The sequence below is a fragment of the Ursus arctos genome, unplaced genomic scaffold (genome assembly GCF_023065955.2).
Source record: "Ursus arctos isolate Adak ecotype North America unplaced genomic scaffold, UrsArc2.0 scaffold_9, whole genome shotgun sequence".
Classification (NCBI taxonomy): domain Eukaryota; kingdom Metazoa; phylum Chordata; class Mammalia; order Carnivora; family Ursidae; genus Ursus; species Ursus arctos.
The window spans coordinates 38,904,085-38,931,826 of NW_026623111.1; the positions used below are offsets into that span (position 1 = coordinate 38,904,085).

Sequence of the window (27,742 nt, forward strand, 5' to 3'; positions counted from 1 at the left end):
ATATTCTCTTACAGATACACTTGTACAATCACAAAATCAAGTGTGCAGCAAGACTGCTCTGGGATTATTTGTAAAAGTGAAATACTAGAAACAACCCAAGTTACACATGACCTGGCAATTCCACTCCTGGGTATATACCAAGAGAAATGATAAAATACATGCATACAAAAATATGTATATAATTGTTGATACTGGGGTTATCTGTAATAACCAAAAGGCAGAAACAACACAAATGTCATCAACTGATGGACAAATAAAATGTGGTATATCCCATCCAATGGAGTATTTCTGCCCCAAAAAGGGAATGGAAGTACTGATACACGCTACAGCATAGATGAATCTTAGGAACATGCTAAGTGAAAGAAACTAATCACAAAAGGCCACACAGGCCACATATTACATGATTCTATTTATATGAAATGCCTAGAATAGACAGATCTACAGAGAAAATAGATTAGTGGCTGACTACGGCGGGGGTGGGGGGAGATGAGGAGTGACTGCTAATGGGTAGAGTGCTTCTTTTGGGGATGATGAAAATGTTCTAAAATCAATTGTGGTGACGGCTGCACAATTTTGTGAATACTGTACACTTCAGTGATTTGCATGGTATGTGAATTTTATCTTAATGAAGCTGCTATCTTAAAAATATACATATATAGTCTGTAACTTCTTCACCACTAACGAACATTTCCCATATTATTCCTTATCACTTTGCAACACTATATAACAGGAAAGGCATTGGATTCAGGATAAAACGAGACTCTTGCTAATCCTAAACCATAAATGAACCAGAACTTTCAAGTTTCAATTTCCTCTTGGGGAGGGCAGGGAATTCTCTGTGTTACGCCATCTTATTTTTTTCCCCTAACAATTGAGTTGCATGCCTACCAAGAGTAAACTATATTTGTCCCAAAATCTGTTTATGCCAATTGTATTTGTGATAATTATGTAATTTATTAACTATTACATCAAAAATATGAGTGCAAAAAAATGCTTTCTCTGAAAATTAAGCTGTATGATTTGAAAAAACCAAGTCCCTTAAAAAATATCCTAAAAAGAAGGCCTGAGCTATATAACTGATTGATGATGTATAAGCATTTTATTCTTTTCAATTATAAAATATTTAAGGTACATATCTTTCTTATGATTCCTCATTCTAAACAAATTTTCTGTGTAAGCAACCCAACTACTGGTTGATTATACAACCAATATTGTAGGAGACAGAAAGTCTACTCTATAAAAGTAGTTTGTATAAAAGACTGACAAAGTACACACTATTTCTACCATTCTGTGTCATGCTCTAAAGAGTGATGGTTGACCCTACTGAGTTCAATCTTAAAGACGCTGAAACGTTTCTACCCTTTAAGCTACCAGGCCCACCATAGTCCTGAACTCTACAGAAAACTTGTCTCTTAAACAGAAAGAGGATGCCCAATGTAAACGCTTCAAATTCAGTCTAAGGTACTGATATCCCTCTTCCTATGCTCTTAGGTTCTCCAAATCCTCCCTCTTCAGTTATACTTACATCTGACCTGTGTATTCAGATGACCATTAAGCCAAAAAAATTTCTCACTGACATTGATGCACCATAGACTCCTCTTGATTTCCTCTTACCACACATTTGTGCCTCTCCTTTCTCACCTCTCCACTCATCCTCAATTTCCAGTCACTTGCACTCTGACTCCAATACTAATTACTAAAATACTCTTCCTAACGACTTCAAAAGAATTCTAAGTGCCCATTCTAACTTGTATCTGACCTCCCCTCTCTCACTACTCCAATGCACCTCAGAGGTAGCTGCCGAATGCACAACTGTGATCACAAAATTCTCTGGCTTGGTAACACATAGTGGTACTCCTAATTCCTACAGAATAGTAAGTCCAGAAATTCATCTGCCTCAAAGTCAAGATCCTAATGGTAGAAACTCAACTTTAGCATATCTCCCTAATATTCTCTAGACTACAGTCAGGCTGAACTCTGCTCTGTGCAAACATATCCCATTCCTACACCCACATCTTTTTTCCATCTGGAATGTCCACTCTTAGTTTCTATGCACTGAAATTCCTCTAAAATCATTTTCCGAGTAGAAATCACTTATCCAACTTGAGCATTGGATTTCTCAACTGTCACACCTTCAAGGACTATTTTATAAAGATCATAAAGTGCTGCAAGTATTGTAAGTATCATTAAGTATAAACTAAGCCAGCATATGTCACTCAACAAATGCTGTTACTGTTATTCACTCAACGGAGTAAGTGCTCTATAAATATTTTTTAAACTGACCAACAAAAAAATGTATTTTCCAGCCATACTACACTCTTTGCTCCAAAAGCAACAGTTTAAGGTTTGATACCTCCAAAAGTTAAGATGATGAAAATTTCTGATAATCAATAGTTTTCAATGGATGGGAATCTCATACAGATTCGTGATGTAAGAACAGCAACCCACTACTTCATGATTTAGTCAAGAGCAACTTGATTCGTAATCATTTCACAATATGTCAAGTCATTATGCTGTATACCTTAAACTTACATAGTGCTGCATGTCAATTATATCTTAATAAAAAGGGGGGGACAACTTGATTCAGTAATATCTACCAAAAATAGGAAAGGAAGGCAAGGCTTATCAAAAACAGTAGTTTTATCATTTATGATTTTTAAACAACTGTGGTAAAATACACATAACCTATAATTTACCATCTTAACCATTTTTAAGTATACAGTTCAGTAACATTAAGTACATTCACACTGTCGCACAAGCATCACCACCATCCGTCCACCTCCAGAATTCTTCCCATCGTGCAAAATTGAACCTCTGTGACCATTAAACACGAACTCCCCACTCCCTCCTCTCCCCAGCCCCTGGTAACAAACATTCTACTTTCTGTCTAGGAGTCTGACTACTCTGAGGACCTCATGAGAGTGGGACCACACAGGATTTGTCCTTTGTGACTAAGCATGATATCCTCAAGGTTCATTCATTTTATCATTCACTTTTTCAACGAGAACATCGAAACCACACAAAGGACATGTTTTAAACACATTCTAGTTTAAACTCATGGTTTACACATACTCTGTACCCTGGAGAATTAGAGGACACAAACCACAAAAAGGGAAAAGGAAAATAACACATAGTGGATAATCTGGTATGATACCAGGCATTCTGCTAGGTGCATTTCACAGACAATTAAGTCCACAGGACCCCGAGGAGGTAGGGTTATTATTATTCTCATGAAGTATTAGGTAGGCCTCCTATGCTACTTTCCTATTTCCACTTTGTTTTTATCATAGAACTTATCACTATCTGACATATATCCAAATACACATTTATCTCCTTATGTGCACATTATATGTAGACCAAATAAAGCTGGAAATCATTATACTAGCGCAAGGGTCACATTTATATAACAAAGTTGTGTCTATTATACAACATAGTTTAAAATCTAATCATCTTACAGTCTCTGGCTTTTCTGAGATGCTTTTCCACAGGTAAATTTCTTAGATCAGAAATTGGGAGCCTGGGCGCCTGGGTAGTGCAGTCGTTAAAGCGTCTGCCTTCGGCTCAGGGCGTGATCCCGGCGTTCCGGGATCGAGTCCCACATCGGGCTCCTCTGCTGGGAGCCTGCTTCTTCCTCTCCCACTCCCCCTGCTGTGTTCCCTCTCTCGCTGGCTGTCTCTCTGTCACATAAATAAATAAAATCTTTAAAAAAAAAAAAAAAAGAAATTGGGAGCCTTTATTACTGCCAAAGATATATTTAGATATTTCTGCCCAGCAAGGATGGGAGGTGGGAGGCAGGGGAGGGCAGGGGGAGAGGATAAAATTCCAACTGCAAAGTCCAAGGAGGCTTGTCTTCAATGACCCCAAATCTAGCATAACATCCCTATATTCTATAAATTTGGTTGTTTCTATCAAACTTTACCTGAGGACTTTCCTACTTAGCATGAATTTACAACAGAAGGGGAGATACAAGGCTACGATGTATGTTCTACTTACACCTTAAATATATTCTCACTATAATATTAACGATATTTACAGTAATTTGATTTCCTTCTTCTACTTCAAAATGAAAGTAAATATTCCTACCATCCTGTATTGCTATATTTTTCTCTCAAATTAGTTAAAACTTTTATTACATTTCAAGAAATTAAGAATGAAATACCTAACTTTTAAGCTGCTTAAACTATTTTTTCATAATTTAAATTATAGCAAATTTCTCCACAATTAGAAGAATTTAAAATGTTATAAAGCGAAATCTGATTTTTTTAAGTGCTCTCCCTAAATAAATCCCTACTTGTAACAAAGCCTACAATTCCCATTAACTTATTGTTTTCATAAAATAATTTCTTTTGAGCACAGTATGAAAATGTTACTCATAAAAGAAGTACTGTGTTCACAAAATAATTTTATCTTCACTGATGTAATACGAAGTCAGTGGTTTCCTTTTTGTGGTAAACAATGGGTCTTAGGAAACACATTCCCCGCTAAATGTCTTTTACATTTTTTTATAAACAATTGGTTCAACTTCCTAATAATCACTATTTACCAGAAATGTGAAAGATAAAAATCTATCAAGATACACAATGAGATTAAACAAGCCAAAAAGAAAATTAAATTATAAAGGTTCCCTAAAGAGGGTGGGGTAGAGAAAACTCAACCTAACACCAACCATCTCCAAGCCATTTTTAGAACAGAATATTGGTTTCAAGCTGTCAAAAATCTACATCTTTTTTCTCCCCTCCCAAAGGACCATGCCCATCAGCATACAAACATTCTATGATGATCCTCACCTTAAGGGAAGGGAAAAAAGAGCCCTCCAACAACCTTGTGATTTGTAATAAGAAATATATATTTGGTCTTTGTCCCATTTCTGGCACAGAACTCCTAAAACCCTTACAATTTCCTACATGATGACAGCCTTAAAGGTGTCTTTGGTTGTTAATGAGGTGACTTTTGGACCACACCCAAGGATCAGAACTAGTTGCCAGGAGAACCAACCATGTGATTAGAGGGCTGGAACTTTCGGTGTCACCCCACCCCTCACGTGGTGTCAGTGGGGAGGCTGGAGGTTGAATCAATCACCAATGGCCAAGGATATAATCGTCATGCTGGTGTCATGAAACCTTCATACAAACACAAAAGGATGGGGTCTGGAGACCTTCTGTGTTGCATACGTGCAGATATGGGGAAAGCGCATCCTGCACCCCTTCCCCATACCTGGTCCTCTGCAACTCTTCCATCTGGCTGTTCCTGAGTTTTATAATAAATTAGTAACCTAGGAGGTAAAATGTTTCTTCGAGTTCTGTGAGCCACTCCAGCAAATGAATTGACCCTTAGGAGGAATTTGCCGGAACCTTTAATCTATAGCCAATAGATCAGGAGCACAGGTTGATAACCTGGACTGGCATCTGAAGTGTGTCTGTGGGGGTTAGGGGCAGAGTGGGGTGGAGATGGTCTTATAGGATTCAGCCCTTAAACTGTAGGATCTGATGATATCTCCAGGTACTGTCAGAATTGAGATGAATTGTGGGATACCCAGCGGGTGTCTAAGAATTGCTTGGTGGTGTGGGAAAACCCCACATACTCACAATACTGGAACTGGTGACCAGAACATACCTCCCTTGACCACAGAACCCTCGTCAGTGACTACAGCATCTCTCTGCTCCCTTTTATAATAAAAGTCACCCACACAGTTGCCTCTATGCAGTATTTCACTCACTTCCTTTCTTTGTCCTATTTTCTCTTCTATCTACGCCACAGCTTTCTACCTTCCACTCCATAGGACCCCTTGTCAATGTCACTAATGACCTCCACACCTCATGAAATCTAAAGGTCAAGATCAGGCCTCATCTGAGTTGACTCTACAGCAGCATTTCTCTCCCTCCTTTTTGAAAGGCCTTCTTCACTTGGATTGCAAAATGCCACACTGCTGGTTTTCTTCTTCTTCCTCGTGAGTGGCAATTCCACTGCCTCTTTCCCACCTCAGAACACTGAAGAGCACAGGGTCAGTCTTCGCCCTCTTGTCCACTGACATTTACCTCTAAGTGACCTTACTTATCCAGTCTCAAGGCCTTATATTCAAATTTGGGATTTGTCAGCATATAAATGGTATCTCCAGCCCCATTCCCTCTCCTGAGCATGAACCTCAAAAATTCAACCATCCATTTGGGTACCAAATAGGACCTCAAACTCAGCTCTTAATACATCCCCCCAAATCTTCACCGCCCCCAGCACTGCACCTCGGCAAATAATACTTATAGAAGTTACCACTTCATCCTAAGAAAAAATGAAAAGATGAACTGAAAAAGCAACAACTCTTCTTAGATGTATTAAAAAATGAGGTCATAGGGCAAATCACTATTCCCAGAACTGAAGAAACAGACAAACACAGAGAGTCACAACTTAATGGAAAAGAAACTTTCAAGGAGATCAGTGCCAGGGTAAGAAAACTTGAACTTACAGAAAAAATTTTTAAGTAATCTCTGCATCCAACATGAGGCTCGAACTTACAACCCTGAGATCAAGAGTCACGTGCTCTGACTGAGCCATCCAGGCACCCCAAGAAGTCTGTTTAAGACTCTCTCTCCCACGGGGTGCCTGGGTGGCGCAGTTGTTAAGCGTCTGCCTTCAGCTCAAGGCATGATCCCGGCGTTCTGGGATCGAGACCCCATCAGGCTCCTCTGCTAGGAGCCTGCTTCTTCCTCTCCCACTCCCCCTGCTTGTGTTCCCTCTCTCACTGGCTGGCTGTCTCTGTCAAATAAATAAATAAAATCTTTAAAAAAAAAAAAAAAAAAAAAAGACTCTCTCTCCCTCTCCCTTTGCCCCTGCTTGCTCTCTAAAATAAATCTTTAAAAAAAAAAAAAAAAAAGAATAGAAAAAAAAGAAAAGAAAAAAGACTGGAAAAAAATAGAATATCCTAGAAATGTAGGACAACTACAAAATATGTCACATATACATAATAGGAATACCAGGAAAAAAAAAACAGAAGAAACTTTTTTTTTAAAGATTGTATTTGACAGAGAGAGAGCACAAGCGGGCAGAGCAGCAGGCAGAGGGAGAGGGAGAAGTAGGCTCCCGGCTGAGCAGGGAGTCCGATTCAGGGCTCCATCCCAGGACCCGGGGATCGTGACCCAAGACAAGGCAGATGCTTAACCGATCGATGTGAGCCACCCAGGCACCCCACAGAAGAAATATTTGAAAGAGTAATGGCTGAGAATTTTTCCAAATTAATGTCAGACACCAAACTATAGATCTAGGAAACTCAGAGACCACCAAGTGGGATAAATGCCAAAAAAAAAAAAAAAAAAAAAAAAAACCACCTTCACCCAGGCATATCACACTCAAAACGCAGAATATCGAAAATAAAAAGTCCTAAAAGAAGACGGGCGGAGGGGGGGAGGAGAGAAAACACCCTACCTATGGAGAAGCAAAGATAAGAACTACATCTGACTTCTCAGAAACCATGAAAGCAAGAAGAGTGAAGTAAAATATTTGATATGTGACAGAAAAAAAAAATCTAGAATTCTGTACCCTGCAAAATCATCCTTTAGAAATGGAGAAATAAAAACTTTCTCAAACAAAAAGCAAGGTAATTTGCTGCCAACAGACCTCTTAATGTACATGAAGAAAGGAAGAGCATCAAAGAAGGAGTAAGGGAAGGTAAAATTAAAACTTTTTCTTAATTGAGCTAACAACAATTTGTTCAAAGTACTAGCAACAATGTATTCAAGTATGTATGCTTATATAAATGAAAGGAAAAACAGCAATGATAAAAAAGGGAAGGGTGAGAGGAACTAGGATTATTTTATTATAAGGTAACTGCACTACCCATGGAATAGTATAGTCTTATTTGAAAGCGGATTTGGATTTGTTGTAAATGTATACTGCAAACTCTAGGGCAATGATTAAAAACAATTTTTTGAAGTACAATTAAGATGCTAAGAAAGGAGAAAAACAGGGGCGCCTGGGTGGCACAGCGGTTAAGCATCTGCCTTCGGCTCAGGGCGTGATCCCAGCGTTGTGGGATCCAGCCCCACATCAGGCTCCTCTGCTATGAGCCTGCTTCTTCCTCTCCCACTCCCCCTGCTTGTGTTCCCTCTCTCGCTGGCTGTCTCTATCTGTGTTAAATAAATAAATAAAATCTTTAAAAAAAAAAAAAAAAAGAAAGGAGAAAAACAGAATCATAAAATGTTTAAATTAAAACCATGAAAGGCAGAAAAAGATTAGACTCCAAAAGAGAACAAAAAACAAGGCCACAATTAGGAAACAGTATGATAGTTTTTAATTCAACTACAGCAATAATCAATTTGAACACATCGACTGTCTAAATGCACCAATTAAGAGACTGTCACAGAAGATCAAAAAACAAGGTGGACTGTCTACAAGAAACCCACTTTAAATGTAAAGACACATATGGATTAAAAGTAACTGCATAGAGGGGCTCCTGGCTGGCTCAGTCAGGGGAGCACGCAACTCTAGATCTCAGGGTCATGAGCTCAAGCCCCACACTGGGCATGGAGTCTACTTAAAAAAAAAAAAAAAAAAAAAAAGCAACTTCATGGAGAATGATATACCATGCTAACACTAATCAAAATAAAAATGGAACAGCTATATTACTTTCATACATAGCAGACTTTCAATCAAGGATAAAGAGGCCCATTACATAATGACAAAAGGGTCAATTCTCCAAGACCTAACAATCCTCAATGTGTATATACCTAACAATTGAACATCAAAATACATGAGGCAAAAACTGATAAAACTGCAAGGAGAAATAAAGGAATCTATTACAGTTGAAGACATCAACACTCTTCTTCCAGAAATGAACAGAATCAGCAGGCAGAAAATCAATAAGGACATCAGTGAACTCTACAACGCCATCAATCGGCTGGATATAATTGACATCCCTAGACTACTTCATTCAGCAAAAGCAGAATACACATTCTTCCCAACCTTATATGGAACATTCATCAAAACAGACCACGTTCTGGCCCACAAAATACAACTTAACGAACTTAAAAGAACAGAAATCCTGCAATGCCTATTCTCAGTTCACAGTGGAATTCAACCAGGAATCAATGACAAAGATAACTGGAGGGGCACCTGAATGGCTCCAGTTGGTTAAGCAGCTGCCTTCAGCTCAGGTCATGATCCTGGGGTCCAGCCCCACTTAGGGCTCCCGGCTCAGCAAGGAGACTACTTCTTCCTCTGCCCCTCCCCCTGCTCATGCTCTCTCTCGCTCACTCTCTCAAATAAATAAATAAAGTCTTGGGGGGGAAAAAAGGAAAGAAAGGCTAACTGGAAAATCATAAAATACTTGGGAGATTAAAGAACACACTTCTAAATAATACATGGTCAATGAAGAAATCTCAAAAAAAAATTTTTTAATATTTTGAACTGAATGAAAATGAAAATACTTAAAATTTGTGGGATGCAGCAAAGCAGTGCTTAGATGGAAATTTATAGTAGTAAATGCATATATTAGAAAAGAAGATCTAAAATCAGCAATCTAGGTTTCCACTTTAGGAAACTAGAAAAAGAAGAGTAAATTAAATTCAAAGTAATCAGAAGGAAAGAAATAATAAGAATTAGAGCAAAAAAAAAAAATCAATGGAAATGAAAACATGAAATCAAGAGAAAAATCAATGAAACCAAAAGCTGGCTATGAAAAACAGGAAAGAGGACACAAATTACTAATATCAAAAATGAGAGAGGGAACATCACTACAGATTCCATGAACATTAAAAGAATAAAGAAATACTATGAACAAGTATATGCCCACGAATTTAATAACCTAGATGAAATGGACTAATTCTTTGAAAATATAATCTGAGTGGCCCTTTCAAAATTCAATCAATAATTAATTGAACTACTATTCTGAAACTGAAAACACTAGGCCCAGATGTGTTCGCTAGTGAATTCTCCCAAACATTTATGGAAGAACTATAATAATTCTCTACAATAACTTTCAGAGATTAGAAGCAGAGGGAATACTTCCTAACTAACTCCTTCTATGAGACCAGCAATACCAAAAGACATTTGAAAAATCAATTAATGTAATCTATCACATTAACAGGCTAAAAAAGAAAAATCCCATGACCGTATCAAAGGATTCAGGAAAAGCATATGACAAAATCCAACACCCATTCATGATAAAAACTCTCATTAAATTCAAACAGAGGGCAACTTCTTCAACTTGATAAAGACTATCTACAAAAAAACTATAGCTAGTATCATACTTAATGGTGAAAAACTAAGTTTCTCCAGTAAGATCAGGAACAAGGCAAGATGTTCATTCTCACACTCCTTTCCAACATTGTACTGGAAGTCCTAGCTGTGCAATAAGAAAATAAATTATATGCAGATTGGGAAGGAAAAAATAAAACTTTGTTTGCAGATAACATGATTAATCACCAAATAGAAAACTCGAAAGAATACGCACACACACCCCTAGAACTAATAGGCAATTATAGCAAGGTTGCAGGATACAAGGTTAATATATAAAAGCCAACTGGGTTCCTATGTAGCAGCAATGAACAAACAGAATTTGAAATTAAAAACATAATACCATTTACATTATCATCTCCCAAAAATGAAATACTTAGGTATAAGTATAAATTTAACATAATGTGTACAAGATCAATATGAGGAAAACGACAAAATTCTGGTAAACAAAATAAATAAATGCACAGGAAGACCCAGTACTGTCAAGTTGTCAGTTCTTCCCAATTTAATCACAGGTTCAATTAATCCCAATCAAAATCTCAGTAAAGTTTATACAGAGAGGCAAAGACTCAGAACAGCCAACAAAATACTGGAGAAGAACAATGTCAGAAGACTGACAGTATCCAACTTCAAGACTTAAAATAAACGTAGGATAATCAAGACAGTATAATGTTGGGGAAGATCAATGGAGCAGAACAGAGAATGTAGAAACAGACCCACATAAACACAGCCAAACTGATCTTTGACAAAGGAACAAAAGCAGTACAATGGAGCAAAGATGTTCTTTTCCACAAATGGGCTAAAACAACTGGACATCCACATGAAAAAAAAAAAAAGGAATCTAGACACAGACCTTTCACCCTTCACAATAACTAATTCAAAATGGATCATACACCTGAATGTGAAATGCAAAACTATAAAACTAGAAAATAACAAAAGAGAAAACCTGGATGACCTGGGGTATGGTAATGACTTTTTAAATACCAAAGGCACAATCCATGAAAGAAATAATAACTTAATTAAAATGAAAAACCTGTGCAAAAAACAATGTCAAGTGAATGAGAAGACAAGCCACAGACTGGGAAAAAAATATTTACCACACACACACACACACACACACACACACACACACACCTACTAAAGGACTGTTATCTAAAATATACAAAGAAATCTTAAAACTGAATAGCAAGACAATCTGATTTAAAAATGGACCAAAGGGGCACCTGGTTGGCTCAGTCCATTAAGCGTCAGACGCTTGGTTTTGGCTCACATCATGATCTCAAGAGATCAAGCCCCACACGGAGATTCTCTCTCCCTCTCCCTCCCTTTCCTCTCTGCACAGGCACATACACAAGTACTCTTGCTCTCTCTCACTCAAATAAATAAAGAAATGGGCCAAAGACCTTAACGAACACCTGACCAAAAAAAATGCATACTGCAAATAGGCCTATGAAAAGACGCTCAAAATCATATGTCAACAGGGAAATGCAAATTAAAATGAGATGTTGCCGGACTTCTACTAGAATGGCCAAAATCTGGAACAATTGACAAATGCTGGAAGGGATGTGAAGTGACAAGGACTCTCACTGCAGGTGGGAGTGCAAAATGGAACCACTGCTTTGGAAGACAGCTGGGAGGTTTCTTAGAGAACTAAGCACACCCTTACCATATGACCCAGCAATTGTGCTCCTTGGTATTTACAGGACTTGAAAACATGTCCACACAAAAACCTGCACTCAGATGTTTAAGGCAGCTTTATTCACAACTGCCAAAACGTGGAAGCCACTAAGATGTTCTTGAGTAGATGAATGGATAAACTGGTACATCCAGACAATGGAGTATCATTCAGCACGAAAAAGAAATGAGCTATCAAGCCAGGAAATAGGAGCCTTAAATATATAATGCTGAGTGAGAGAAGCAAATCTGAAAAAGCCATACACCATATGATTTCAACTGTATGACACGGTGGAAAAGGCAAAACCATGGAGGCAGTAAAAAGATCACTGGTTGCCAGGGGTTTTAGGAAGAGGAACGAACAGGCAGAGCACAGGGGATTTTAGGGCAATGAAAATATTCTGCACGAGATAATGATGGATACATATCATTAAACATTTATCCAAACCCATAGAATACACAACACCAAAAGTGAACCCTAATGTAAACTGGGGACTCTGGGTCATTATGATGTGACTATGTGGGTGCATCAATTATAACAAATGTACCACTCTCACGGGGGATGTTGATAATGAGGGAGAGGACATACGAGTAGGAACAGGGGTATATGGGAAAATCTCCATACTTTCAATTTTGCTGTGAATCTAAAACTATTTAAAAAAAAAAAAAGTTTTTATAGAGAATAATGTCTATAAAAAAATTTTTTTTAATTTTAATGGGAAAAAAAAACCTCGTCTTATCTGATCTGGCTCTGATTCCACTTGTCCCCACACATCTTACAAAACAGCTTTCAGCTTTGATCGCCGTTAAAACAAAACAGTAAAATTGTTAGGAAATTTTTTAAAATAATATATAGGTATATGAAAGACAATGCCAGAATTTTAACTTATCATAAACTGGTCTTTCCATCAAAATTAACTTTTGAAAATAAAGTTTAGTTTATCAGAAATCTGGATTTTTCCCCCCTGGCTGTAGCAAATAATTTTACACAAAAACAAGATCGAAATCTTTGCAAAGATGGGTTTTCTGTGGCCTGTGATAAATCAATTTACAATACAATAAGTTGCATGAAAAAATGTATGTGTTTATAAGCATTTTCTAGTAAGAGGTCCAGAGTTATTAGATTCTTAAAGGGGGCCATGATCTAGATAAGACTGAGAATGGCAAGTTCTTAGGTGTAAGTTAAACCAAGACATTCACCCACTATTTAATACTGGAGGTTCTACTGCCATTATTTATGAAAACTTCCATGACTTCCATCCTGTGTATGCAGCTCCTTTCGAAAGGCATAAAAAAAAAAAAAAATTTGTTGTCACCCAAGTATCTAGAAAAATACTAGGGAACATCATAAGAGTTCATTATTAGATAAAAGAAGACAACTGGAAGTCAATTAAATCACCCCAACCTTTTTTTTTTTTTTTAAGATACATTCCCAAATGGTTGACAAGATCCTGGAAAATAATTGGGCTACATGTGTCAAGACTATTAAAACGTTCATAACTTCTAACCCAAAGGGGAATTTACCAAATAATCCAAAAGCAGGTTAAAAATTCTGTATGCAGGGGCGCCTGGGTGGCTCTGTTGGTTAAATGCCTGCCTTCAGCTCAGGTTATGATCCCAGGGTCCTGGGATCCAGCCCTGCATGGGGAGCCTGCTTCTCCCTCACCCTCTCCCTCTGCCTACTGCTGCCCCTGCTCATGCTCTCTCTCGTTCTTTCTCCCAAATAAATAAAACCTAAAAAAAAAAAAAAAAAAAAAAAAAAAATTCTGTATGCAGAAAGATGCTTAACTGCAGTGTATCAGTTAAAAGCCCATGCTCCAAAGACAGCCTGTGGGGATTCATTCACAAGTTATGCAACATGAGGTAAGTTTCTTAACCTGTTTCCACGCTCATTTAAAAAAAAAAAAAAAAGTGGGGGGATAATAAAAGTACCTATTTTGAGAGGGTTTCATGAAAATTAAATGAATTAATGTTATGTTAAAACAGCACACAGTAAGCCCTCTGAAAAGGTGTGCTCACTTACTTAAAAATACTAAGCATCAGGGAAGCTAGGTGGCTCAGTCGGTAGGAGTTAGATTCTTGATTTCAGCTCAGGTCATGATCTCAGGATTGTGGGACTGAGCCCCACTGCCACTGCCGCCCCCCAGCTTCGTGCTCAGCAGGGAGTCCGCTTGAGGACTCTCTCTCTCCCTCTATCCCTCCCCCCACTCTCGTGTATACACATTCTCTATCAAATAAATCAATCTTTAAAAAATAATATAAAATGAAAAATAAAATTACTAAGCATCAACTATGCGTTAGGCACTGTCCCAGGCATCTGGGAGAGGTCAAGGAAGAATATGTCAGTGAAGAATGCTGCCCTCCAGCAGCTTACACGCTAACAGTGGGAGACAATAAACAATACACATCATTATGGAATATGAAGAGATGAAAGAAGCTATAAAAAAAATCATGGAACGACAAGCACTAGGCGTGGCAGGACTTACAACTTCTAAATGGAATACGGCGTACTGAAAAGGTGACATGTGGACAAAGAACTGAAGAATCAGCCAGGTGGGTACCAGGAGTTAGCATGTTCCAGCCACAGGGAAGAGCCAATGCAAAAGCCCTAAGGCGGAAACGGCCCGAACATCAGAGCGAGAACAAAGGCGATTACAGAAAATGAGCAAGGGCAAGAGTAGCAGGAAAAAAAGGATAAGATAAGGGACTAACTCAAGGAAGGCCTACAGACAAATGTTCTATGAGCTGGGGAACCGCGAGAGCCTGCAGAAGAGGGACATGATTGTCCTAGGTTTTAAAGGAGCGCTCTGGCCACTGTGCTGAGAAAGAGCACAGGGGGAAAAGCCCAGAAGTGGAGGACCCCTCGGGGGCAGGCTATTTGTGACTGAAGTGTTAGAAAAACCCTTGTCTTTCAGCAGGAGAAATTGCTCTTGGATTCAGTTAACTTTCTAGCTCTGTTCCCCAGGAAACCACGAATGTCAGAAACCACAGAATGTCAGCTGTGTTACTAGGCAACGTGGCTTATGGTAAAAATGACCCACTGGTAAACTGCTTGGGACTGAGAGGAACTATAAATACCTGGAAAGTGGCGGTAACATTGGGCTGCTCTTAGTGTGGGGACTCCTGCAATCAGGCGTGGACCTTGTAGGAATCCTAGAAGCTATGCTCATGGGCGGTTATACAAGGCAATGGCTTTTGTGGAACACGCAGCTTCTCAGCCACCTCAGCTACAGACCCACGCACGTGAGCCTCGTTACTCACACCTGGGCTTCACCTGGAAGCAGAAGCGCAGAGAATAGTTCTGGCTGGGTTTTTTTTTTCTTTTACATATATATTTTTGAAGTAAGTTCCGGGCCCAATGTAGGACTTGAACTCACAACCCCAAGATCAAGAGTCACATGCTCTATCGACTGAGCCAGCCAGGCGCCCCTGGCTATTCTCTTTCTGCACTGCTCCAGGGACACCCCCAAAAGAACATTGTCCTTCTCTGCTGGTAAGCTGTTCTTCCTGCCCCTCCTCTCCTATATCCTAAGTGCATGTGATGTCAAATATGGATTGCCATAGGCCACAGGTCTGGCTGAACCCTAATAAAATTCCCTGGGTAGGCACTGCTCTGTTGCAGGAACCCAGGCAAGAAACAGTAGTGGCACGGACCAGGATGGCAGTGGGGCGAACAGGAAAAAGCAGTAAAACTGTAAATATAATTTCAAGGAGGAGCTGGTAGGATCTTCCAATAAATAAAATGTGGGATGTGAAAGGGTAAAGTTAGGGATAACACCAACACTTGTGGCCTTAGCAACTGGAAAGATGGAGGGGGGAAATGGGGTGGGGGAAGGACTGGGGATTGGGAGTTCAATTTTAGACAATTTTGAGGTAAGGGTCATTCCCAACTCAAACTCTTCAGCCCAAGATGGCTGCAGCAGCTCCAAGTATCATGAGCACGTATAACTACTTCCAAAAGAAGGGCTATACCTTCATATGTTAAAGGAAACCAGACTCCCCACAGACCTCCCTGACGTGTCACTATCCTGAAACCAATCACAAGCAAGGAGAATGGAACTAACACAGCTGGCTTTAGGCTGAGCCACATTCACAAAATGCCCCCTTTGGAATCGGGGGGGGGGGGGGTGGGGAGGCATGAAACACGTGAGCACTAAATACCCAAACAAAACTGGGCTTCTATTAGCAAGGAAAGAGACCAGTAATTACAGTGTCTGTCAAAAGTATCGGATGAACCATCCACATCAGTGGTGAAATCTCCCACAAGGAAAGATTAGTAATAAAGGACCCTTACAAAATAAGACAGGGAGCCAAGTGATAAATGAGAGGAAGTGACCTATCTTCTGGTCCATGAAAAAACATTTAGGCAAATCTTGTGAAATTACACAACCACCAAGAAAAGATTCTAAAGGATTTGAGGGAAAAGGACTAAAATGAAGAATCTGACTGAAATCAGAAACTCTCAATTGCAGAAGACAGAGCCGTGCCTCAGAAATTTCTAAAGCAAAATAATTTTGACCTAGATTTTTATATCCAAATCATCCATCAAGTCAGAAAGCAGAATAAAGACACTTTCAGACATGTAAGGACATTACTTGAGGGTATTCTCTAGCAGCAAGGATGAAAAAGAATAAAGTAGATGTGAGAACACAAGAAACAGTGGAAATGATCCAAGAGTGAAATGAAAAAGACGTCCCAGGATGGCAGCTGTGCAGCAGGACTAGACAATAATCATCCTATTAAAACGGAAAATTAGTGAACTCCATGAAAGGAAGAAAGGAGTGGATTCCATTCAAAACACAGAATTACTAAGAAGCTGGTTTAATGACAGGAATGCATGTTTCTCTTCTCAATAGAAAAAAAAATTATGCAACAGAAAATTCCCACAGAATGCTGCTAATTGTCTACCCAGTTTTCCTCCCTTCCTCCTTGCTAAAGAAACCTATTTTTTTTTCTCTTTTTTGAGTTATCAGGTGAAAAACACATGATTAGAAAAGGTAGCCTCTCCCCCAGACCCATGGGATGAAGTCACGACAGGTGTAAACTAAGCCTGGAAATCCCATTCTCCTTTGCCAGCAATTGGCCTGAGCAATCTCTCCTGTCCCACTATGGAGAAGTGATTCATTTCAGGCCAGCGAGACACACAGGAAAATCACCTGGGGAGCTTCTTGAAAGATTTTCGCAGATGAAAACAGATCTGACGGGGAAAAAATTTGCTATAAAGGGTATTACTGGGCAATCGGTGAATTTGAACATACACTGTGTATTAGATAACAGGACTGTATCACGGTAGACGTGGAAATGTACCACCCACATCCAAAGACCCAGCAGCGGGTGTGAGGAGTATGATTAAGCGGTGAGCTTCATCAGAGTTGGCTTCAGCCGCCAAGAAGAGGTCCCGATAATCTCTGAACAGCTCAAGCTCATAACTGAGAAAGGCAAGGTACAGGCCAAGCAATTTCTAGCCAACACAGAACTCTTCTAATGGACAATCCTGACTCCAGACCTGCTTCCACGGCTCGCAGACAGGCCGTCATCACAATCGGACTGCTCCATTTGCCCACTCTTACTTCCTTCTTTTACTTTTGTGAAATCCTACTCCTGCCTCAGCATCTGCTTCCCAATGAACTCAAATGTTAAACTTCCTGAATTTAATCCTTCTTCCGTGATCCCACGAGTCCTTTTTCATAGGTGATACGCAGTAAAGCATTTAAGAATAAAGAGTCATGATATCTGCAGTTTTCACTTAAAAGATTCCCCCAAAAAACAACTATAGATATATAGACGAAGACAAAGGAAAAAGCAAATATAACAAAATGTTTATAATTGATGAATCGAGGTAAGGGTTAGGCAAGAGTTCACATAACTTCACAATTTTATAAGTTTTTTAACTTTTCAAAACTAGTTTTTTTGTTTCTTTTAAATAGATGGGGGAGATCTAGATGAACCAGTGCCCTTCTTCCCACCTTTCAGTAAGTGAGAGAAAGATGCTGGGAGCAACAGTAATCAACAAGAAAGGTCAAGACAATCAGCTTAAGTCCCTTGTGGTTGGATATTCTGCAAAACGCTGCCAAAAGAACCAAAGTGATACACCAGGGGCGGAAAAAAAAACCTACTCAAGAAAGTCATGGTTCTGGGACACCCAGGTGGCTCAGCTGGTAGAGCATAAGACTCCTGATCTCAGGGTCATAAATTTGAGGTCTTCGTTGGGCATAGAGATTAAGAAAAGTTAAAATTAAAAAAAAAAAAGAAAAAAAAAGAAGGAAGGAAGGCAGTCATGGTTCAATGTGGAAAAATGTGACATGATTCTGAGTAGCCGACGGATTACAGGAAGACACTCTATTTGTCTCTGATGCTAGTAACAGCAGCCTTCTATGGGCATGGGGTCATGCTAACTGGCATATAGAGAAGGAAATGTCACCGTAACTTACTTCTCTGCTCTGCAATGAATATTTGCACAGTAATTAAAAGACATCAGACCAACATAAAAACAAAGCACCAAAGACTTCATTAAGGTTACAGAACAGAATGTAAATGTTCTTGAACTTGTCAGTTTAAAAGGCACAGCTGACAGAACTTGGAAGCTGGAGTGCAGGAGGGGAAAAGTAAAAAGGAGAAGCAGTGGGAAAAAAGTAGGATTTTAATTTTGAATCCCTTAAGACTAGAAACCTCTAAACATACTCCACTTGACTCATTTTTAACCATTTTTATTGAGATATAATTCACATACAGAGTGCCTGGGCGGTTCAGTTGGCTGAGCGACCGCGCTCAGCTCAGGTCATGATCCTGGAGTCCCAGGATCGAGTCCCGCATCCAGGAGTCTGCTTCTCCCTCTAACCCTCCTCCCTCTCATGCTCTCGCTCTCTCTCTCTCAAATAAATAAAAAGCTTTTTAAAAATTAAGAAAATAAAGAAAAAAGATAATTCACATACCACAAAATATACCAATTTATTCATTTTTAGTTAGGTTATCTTTTTATTACTGAGTTGTTAGAGTTCTTTATAGACCTTAGACACAAGTCCCTTATTAGACAGAAACTGCAAATATTTTCTCCGATTTTGTGGTTTGTCTTTTCACTTTCCTAATGGTATCCTCTGAGGCAAAAAGTTTTTAATTTTAACAAAGTCCAATTTATCTATTTTATTCTCTGTTGCTTGTGCTTTCAGTGTCCTAAGAAGGCTTTCCCTAGCCAAGGTCACTAAGATTTATTCATATTTTCTTCTAAGAATTTTATCATTTCTGCTGTACATTTAGGTCTATGATCCATTTTTAGTTAATTTGTGTGTATGACGGGAGAAGGAAGCAGTTCAAATTCCTTCTTTTGCATGTAAATCTCAAATCTCCCGGGTGTCTCAGCACAATTTGCTGAAAAGATTATTCTTTCCCTATTGAATTTTCTTGGCACATTTGTTTTAAAAAAAAAAATCTATTGATCATGGAGTTTATTTCTGGGTTCTCAATACTATCCAGTTAATTTCTACATACTGACACTCTAAGGGAAATCAAGATAGTATAAGTAACATTTTAAAGTGGACAGCTCAATGCCACACAGGACATTCACGATGTTTTGCAACTAACACCTCTAGTTCCAAAACATTTTCACCATCCCAAGAAGAAACCCACATCCATCAAGGAGTCACTCCTCATTCCCCATGACTATGGTAACCACTAATCTGTTTTATATCTGTGTCGATTTAACTGTCCAGGATATTTGAGATCAGTGAAATCATAATACAGGATCTTGTTTCCAGCTACTTCCGCCTGGCATAATGCGCTCTGTAGCATTTATCAGTACTTCACTGTTAGGGCTGAATAATATTCCATTGTATGGATATGCCACGGTTTGATTATCCATTCATTAGTTGACGGACATTTGGGTTGTTTCTACCTTTGAGCAAATGTGAACGGCTATGTAAGTACAGAACTACTATAAATATTCATGTACAACTGTTTGAATACCTGTTTTCAACTCTTTTGGGTACATACGTAGGAGTGGAATATCTGGTTCATATCCTAATTCTAGATTTAACTGAATAACCACCAAACTGTTTTCCACAGCAGCTGTACCCTTCCACATTTCCACCAGCAATGTACAAGGGTAACAATTTCTCCACATCCTCACCAACAAGGGTGATTTTCTCTTTTCCGGTTCTTTTTCAAAGGTGACATCCAGAACTCAACACAATACTCCAGGTGTTGTCTGGACAGTACAGACTAGAGTAAGACTAACACCTTTCCTCTTCTGAACCTCCTCCTCCAGCTAGTCCGGACTATGAGTCTATACAGCCTTCCTTGTAGTCAATATACCCATATTGAGTTTACTACAGTAATTAAAATACCTAAGTTGTTTGTATCCCACATCTCTTGCCCCTATAATTATGCAGCTGTTCTCTCAACCCATCTATAAGACTTCCTATCAAGTTCCATTAAGTTATCATGTTAGCCTTCGTCCACCATTTCAGTCAGAAATATTTTCAAAAGTTAACCCTAAAAAATTCATTTCATCCAGAAATTTGGAAAGCATAGTATTAATTTTTTTTTAAGATTTTATTTATTCTTTTGAGAGAGAAACACCGAGAGAGTACACGAGCAGGGGAAGGGGCAGAGGGAGAAGCACACTCTGTGCTGAGCAGGGATCCCGATGCGGGGCTCCGTCCCAGGACCCCGGGATCGTGACCTGAGCTGAAGGCAGCAGCTTAACCAACTAAGCCACACAGGCACCCCAGTATCAGTGTTTTTATTCACATTACAAAAGCAAGCACAGTAACCTTCAGAGATAGGAATTTTTCTCCAGTTGTCATCAATTCACTACTCACTAATGTTTAGAGTTGCTACTCAAGCAATCACATTTCCACCTAATTTTATGGTCTTCCAGCCCACATTCTCCCACTTGTCAACAGAGAGAAATGTTACGGAATGCCTGGCAGAAATTCATTTATACTGTTATCCTCTGCATTCTCCTGACCCACAGTCTAATAATCCTATCTAAAAAGTAAGGTCAGTCTAACATATTGTCTCTAGTGAGCCCATGTAACACTTTCCTTCAGAAATGTAATCACAGTCAATGTTTTTAGCACATAAAACAATGAACTCAGATTAGGTCATACCATATTTCAAATCGTATTTTGAGATTTCTATAACATCAAATGATACAATGAAAAACAGCAATATGTATCACTTAAGGCAACAGAGGAAATAAAGATCTCATGTGTTCTACGTGAGAGTATCAAGACAAATGTGTTGTCAATTTACTGTAATTTAGGGTTATATATCTTTAAAATTCTACAGGAGTCTCTCCTCAACCATAAAAATTCAATAAGAAAAAAATATTTTCCACATATGTTCACAAAAAATTAAAATTTGCTCATTAAGAAGTTTTGTGTTTCTAATATAGATTATTTTATTGAAACCAATTTCCCCAATTCCTTTAAGAGCATATTCCTCACTCAAGAATCTCTTCTACAAAGCCTTCCGGGGCGACTGGATGGCTCAGCCAGTTAAGCGCCTGCATTCGGCTCTGGTGACGATCCCCGGGGTCCTGGGTCCGAGCCCCGAGGGGGGCTCCCTGCTCAGCGGGGAGCCTGTTTTTCCCTCTCCCTGCTGCTCCCCCTGCCTGTGCTCACGTTCTCTGTCAAGTGGATAAATAAAATCTTATAAAGCCTTCAGAGGCAGTTCCATTCTAAAACAGCCTCTCCCTTCTAATGCCTTCGCCCTCTAATGATACCTACTATTGTCCTTACCACTCACTGACACCTGATGCTAGCTAGGTATTTACTGCTTGTGAACTGTTTGCCAATTTATTTACTGTCTGCAACAGAATCCCACCGAGAACTGACGCTTTCTCCTTCTTTTCTAACCTCATCACAACCAACATAGCACAATGCTTATGAAAAGGTAAGAACTCAAATTCTTATATGAATTTATATCACATGTAATAGTTATAAAACTACACAGAATTAAAACTAAACAGGAAATTATCTCATAAAAATTGAAGACATTTTAAGGTCTTGTGGTTCTGGGGGGTGATTGCAGTGTGGTAACTAAAAGGGAAAGCAGCGTCAAGCAGGAGCTTCTCCAAGACGGAAGAGCTGTGTGTATCTCAAGGTAGCAGACAAAGAGACAGTAAAAAATGAAGATACAGGAAGGGACAGAAAATGTGGAAGGAATGAGATTCTGGGGTTCAAGTGAAAAGAAGATAAAAGACATTTTCTTTCTGAAAAGGGAAAACTAGGTACAGGGATATGTTGAAGTGGACAAGGATTAAATTCAGCAGGTGTTTTTTGTTTTTTGTTTTTTAAGATTTATTTGACAGAGCGCACAAGCAGGCAGAGCGGCAGGGAGAGGGAGAAGCAGGCTCCCTACTGAGCAGGGAGCCCGACGGGGGCTCGATCCCGGGACCCTAGGATCATGACCTGAGCCGAAGGCAGCTGCTTAACCGACTGAGCCACCCAGGCATCCCATCAGCAGGTGGTTTTAAGAGAGAAAGAGAATGTTTATCTAGCTCCTAATATTTATTAAGAAAGCACTGTATCAGTTTCCTGCAGTGCAATCACCTGCCGCAGTGACAAATTATCACAAAACTAGAGGCTTAAAATAATACAAATTCATTATCTTACAGTTCCGGAAGTCAGAAGTCCAAAATAGCCCAAGTCTCACTGGGCTAAAACCAAAGCTCGGGCAGAGCTGGGTTCCTTTCTGGAAGCTCTGAGGAGATTCCATTCTCTTGCCTTCACCGGTTTATAGAGGCTGCTCACATTCCTTGGCTCTGGCCCCCTTTTATCTTCAAAGCCACCAGCCGACACTGGGCTCCTTCCCATGCTGCCATCTTTCTGGTCCTGACTCTTCTGCCTCCTGCTTCTTTTAAAGATTACATTAGGCCCACCCTAATGTAATAACCCAGGATACTCTAGTTTAAAATTAGCTGACTAGCAACCTTAATTCCACCTGAAACCTGAATTCCCTTCAGTTGTGTAATACAACTCTCACAGGTTCCGGGGACGAAGATGTGGAGGGACGCCATTATTCTGCCTGCCACAAGCACTATGCTGTGTGCTTCATTTGTATCTTTTAATCTAATCCCCACAACAACTCTATGAGGGAAATCATGTTTTACTCATTTTATACACGAGGAATCTGAGACTACCCATAACACTTTGAGAGACTTTAAATAACAACCCAGACAGCCAGGCTTATAAGAGATACTATTATAATAACGTTTGTGGAACTGAACCGGTGGAATGAGGATTCAGATAACACAGCCTCCACGGGCCTGTTTCTAAAGCCCTCACTCATTACCCTCTCTTTACTCGAGCGCGCGTGTACGTGCGTGCGTGCGTGTGTGTGTATGTTTTGGGGTGAAGGGAAAAAGGCTTTTCTTGCCCCCGACTTTAACCGAAACCATCTCTCCTTTCATCGTTAGAAATCTCTGTGCATGATTTTGTTTAAAAAGTTTTTAAATCTCTGCATACCGTGCTACATATGTTCCATTTAGGTTTTGGTGTATGAGCAGAGGTCATACGATAGCATGTTAAGAAACAAGGCTAAAATTATGTGATTTGTAGATTCCTTCCTAAATTGTATAATTTTAGGCTCCGATTTAAAGATATAAATTATTTTTATAACTATTTCAAGCATTCAGATAAATTCCCCAAGGCATAATATACTGGATTAGAGATTATCAACATTTTAATATGTCTTGACACATATAACCCATTATTTTTCAGGATCCCATCAACCATATAGGTATGGATCCTTTTTGAAAGAAATTATTACTGGGGCATTATGATTGATCTCCAGGTATCCTGCCTCATTTAATAATGAACTCTTATAATATTCCTCCACTCTCCCCTAAACATTTGGGTAACAAAAATTTTCTTTATATGTCCTCAAAGAAGGCTACAGACACAGGATGGAGAGCAGGGAAAGGGTCTGTGATTGACAGCAAAAGCCTTGGTGTTAAATTGTTGGCATATGTCTTGATTGAAGTTTTACCTCTAGAGCAGCCATTTTTAATCTTCTCAAGATCACGGCCACTGCTTTGAAATCTGATAAACCTGTGGACCTCTCGCTAGAAAAATGCACGTGAACGCATACTCAAAATTTTTCATACAAATTATTTTATTGCATTTTAAATCTGTTGCCATCACAGGCCATATAAAACTAGTCTTTGCAAGGATTTCTGTATGTCTCACTTTTGGTTTTGTGCCAAAATTTGCTACACCCAGGAATAAAAATCTAAAGTATGCAATAAAACAAACCAAACTTTAATTATTTTTGACAAATAGATACCAAAGTAATGATGACGGCTGGCTGGAGAGCCTCTGGCACCGAAGCACAGTTCTAAGAAAAAACCCACCTCTTGCACATTATTCTCCAAGGAGAGCTGAGAAAACATGGGTGTTAGAAGGCTCAGGTCCCAACACTAAGGAAAAATAATGTTGACTGAATTTAATGAGTGTTTCCCAAAACAATAACGTTTTATACTTGTATATACTTATAAAAAGGAAAGATGTGGGGTTTTTGTTTTGTTTTGTTTTGTTTAAGTAACCTCTATGTCTAAGGTAGGGCTTGAACCCACCACCCTAGATCAAGTCTCATGTTCTACTGATTGAGCCAGCCAGGTGTCTCAAGGATAAATACGGTTTTATAAAGTGGGAAATATTGAGAAATTTAAATATTTGAGAAAAAACTCATACGAGACCTCCTCTGTTCCGACTCCGCAGAGATCCAGAATAGTATTAAGTTCAAAGTGGAGTACATGCACCCAGAGGCAGGGTGATCATGCCACTGGTGTGAAAAGAAAATACTAGAAGACTAAACACATGCGTTATCTTCAATCTGAAACTGAGCTTTACTAATATTCATTCTATGAAACCGACACCAGCATCCTCTCTGGTCCTGCGACAGGCGGTGTCAACCTTGCGGCACTTACGTGAAGAATGCTAGTCACACACTGGCTCACTTGACCTCCAGTCTACCTAGAGGCAGCTGGAAAGGCACCTTTTCAAGCAGTTTGGGGGGCAAGCGCAGCCGTGGAGTTACCAGCCGCCTCGGCAGCGTCACTGCAGTGTCCCTTCTCCGGCTTCCTGGACGACAGGCAGAAATGTGTGGCAGCGCCACGGCGGCTTCTTGGTCTGCCTCCTAGTCCCGAGCCGCAGCTCCCAGGTTGTCCAGCAGTTTCCACAGCGTCTGGAGGGGAGCGCAGCGGCTGCTCAGGCAGCCCAAGCTCTGGGTCCCAGCACAGGGGCAGGGGTGCCCTCCGAGCTCCCCTTACAGGTTGCCTGTGCATCACCACCCTAAAGCAACTGGCAGGCCCTCTAACAACTCTGTAAGCACCTCGGATCCTGATTCAATCTCTTCTTGCTGAAAATACTCAGAAGAGTTTGGTCTGTGGCACTGAATACACCGTAGGCTAGTAGGTAAGAGTCTCCTAAAGGAAAGACGGCTGGTCCACCCCGTGGAGGGGCTGTTTGTGATGCCCTCACCGGCTGGCTCACGTCCAGCAAACTGCAACATCCTGCAGCTTCCTTGGGCCCAATTAAGTACATCTGCAGATCTCATTAGAATTATGATGTCACTCTCGAATGGGTTTTACAAGATTTTTGTAAATGAACAAAGGAAAAGAGAGACAAACCAAAAAACAGACTCAACTATAGAGAACAAACTGGTGCTTGCCGGGGGTGGGGCGTGGGGTGAAATAGGTGATGGGGATTAAAGAATACACTTGCCTTGATGAACACTGAGTAATATACGGAAGTGTTGAATCACTATATTATGCACTTGAAATGAATATTAACACTGTATATCCACTACACGGGAATTAAAATGTTTAAAATTTTTTAAAAAATTACAACTGTCCGAACTGGATACTTAGCTATACCTGTAATAAATAAGAAAGGGTTTTTGCAAAGAAAGGCAGATTAAACATAATAAAGCAAAATACAAGCAAGCAACAAGAAAATGGAAGACCTGCCAAATGCCTGTTACCAATACCAGTGCTTTATCAAAACTGTAAGGTGAGTGATTGTTTTGTAAACTGTAAAACTATACAGCTTTTAGAATAAAACATAGGGGAAAAAAATCTCTGAGATGTAGGACTGGATGAAAAGTCCATAGACGTGACACTAAAAGCACAATCCATAAAAGAAAAAAAAATGACTGAATGCACTACACGAAAATTTCAAACTTTTTTGCTCTATGAGATACCCGGTTAAGAAGATGAAAAGACAAGCTACGGATGGGAAGAAAATTCTGCCAATCACATACCTGACAAAGGGTTTATATCTAGACGATAGAAAGAACTCTCAAAGCTCAACGGTGAAAAACATTCCAGTTTGCTCATTAGGGAAACAATCTGCCCATTAGGGAAAGGGAAATTAAAACCACAATGAGATACCACTACACAACTATTCAGAATGACTAACGTAAAAAAAAAATAAAAGCAGTGAAAATACCAAATTCTGACAAGCGTATTGCTAGTGAGAACACATAGCCACTCTGGTAAACAGTCTGAGAGTTTCTTATAAAATTAATCATATACTTACAATATGACCCAGCAATTGCACTCTTGGGCATTTATCCCAGAGAAAGGAAAACTTATGTTCACACAAAAACCTATACATGGATGTTCACAGCAGCTTTATTCGTAACAGCCCCAAACTGGAAACAACTCGGATGCTCTTCAACAGGTGAATAGTCAGTCAGACTGTGTTCGGTGGTACGTCCATTCAATGGATACTATTCAGCAGTAAGAAGAAATGAACTACTAATACACTGGATAACTTGAATGTTCTCTAGGGCATTGTGCTCAGTGAAAAAAGTCAATCTCAAAAAGATACATACAGTAGGATTCCATTTATGTAACATTCTCAAAATGACACAATTACAGAGATAGAACAAATCAGTGGTTGCCAGTAAACAAGGACGTCGGGAGTGGAGGGGACCTTGAGCTGCATGAGGGAGTTTCTTGGCAGTGATGGAACAGTACTGTATCTTGATTGTGGTGGTGGTGAAATGAATCTAGACATGAAATGTTATTAATTGCACAAAACTACACATACATACACATGAACGAGTGCATTAAAAACCATGAAAACTGAATATGGCTACTTCACAGTATTGTACCAATGCCAGTTTCTTGATTAAACATGGTTATTAACATTATGTTATGTAAGATATTACACGGGGTAGCTGAATGAAAGTTACACAGGACTCCCTGCGCTATTTTCACAATTTCCCATGAGTCTATAATTATTTCAAAATAAAGTTTTTTTAAGGGATGATATTCAATATTTTTAGATTACTAATATTTTAAGTGGAATCAAAAACATGAAAAGAATACATTCTAAATTGTTCTACAATGTTTTTCATCTTTATCTCATTTTTTATTCTTACTATAGCATAGGCAGTATATAGTTTACAACATACATATGGAGATTGCAGACACAGTTCTTGGTGCCACTGGGGTGTGACCAAAAAAATGTGCAGACCTCTATTATAGAAACTACAGAAGTCTGAGATTCTATCTATCCCTTCGAAGTTTTACTTAGGGAAGCATATACAAGAACAGGACAGACACCAGACTGAGAATCAAAAAGAACTCTATTCTATCCACAGTTGAAACAAATCACAATCTCATTGTCATCCACAAAATGTTAAGAGTTGTATTAGATCATTCCCAAGACATTCCAGCTCTGAAAACATTGTAACCCCATGAGTTCTACAACAGGAAAAAGTGCAGCAACCATAAAGAAATGTATGACTAAACTCTAACCAGTACTTACTGAAAGTATACCAAAGTTTCAGTATTTCCAGGAATATTAAATACAAGACATAGTCTAAGTAATCA

General features: G+C 39.3%; 1 protein-coding gene across 2 annotated transcripts in view; it reads right to left on the reverse strand.

The window, feature by feature from the left end:
* FRYL (FRY like transcription coactivator) overlaps window positions 1-27,742 on the reverse strand; it is a 247,256-nt gene that overhangs the window by 210,459 nt on the left and 9,055 nt on the right. The gene's annotated exons all lie outside the window — the stretch shown is intronic.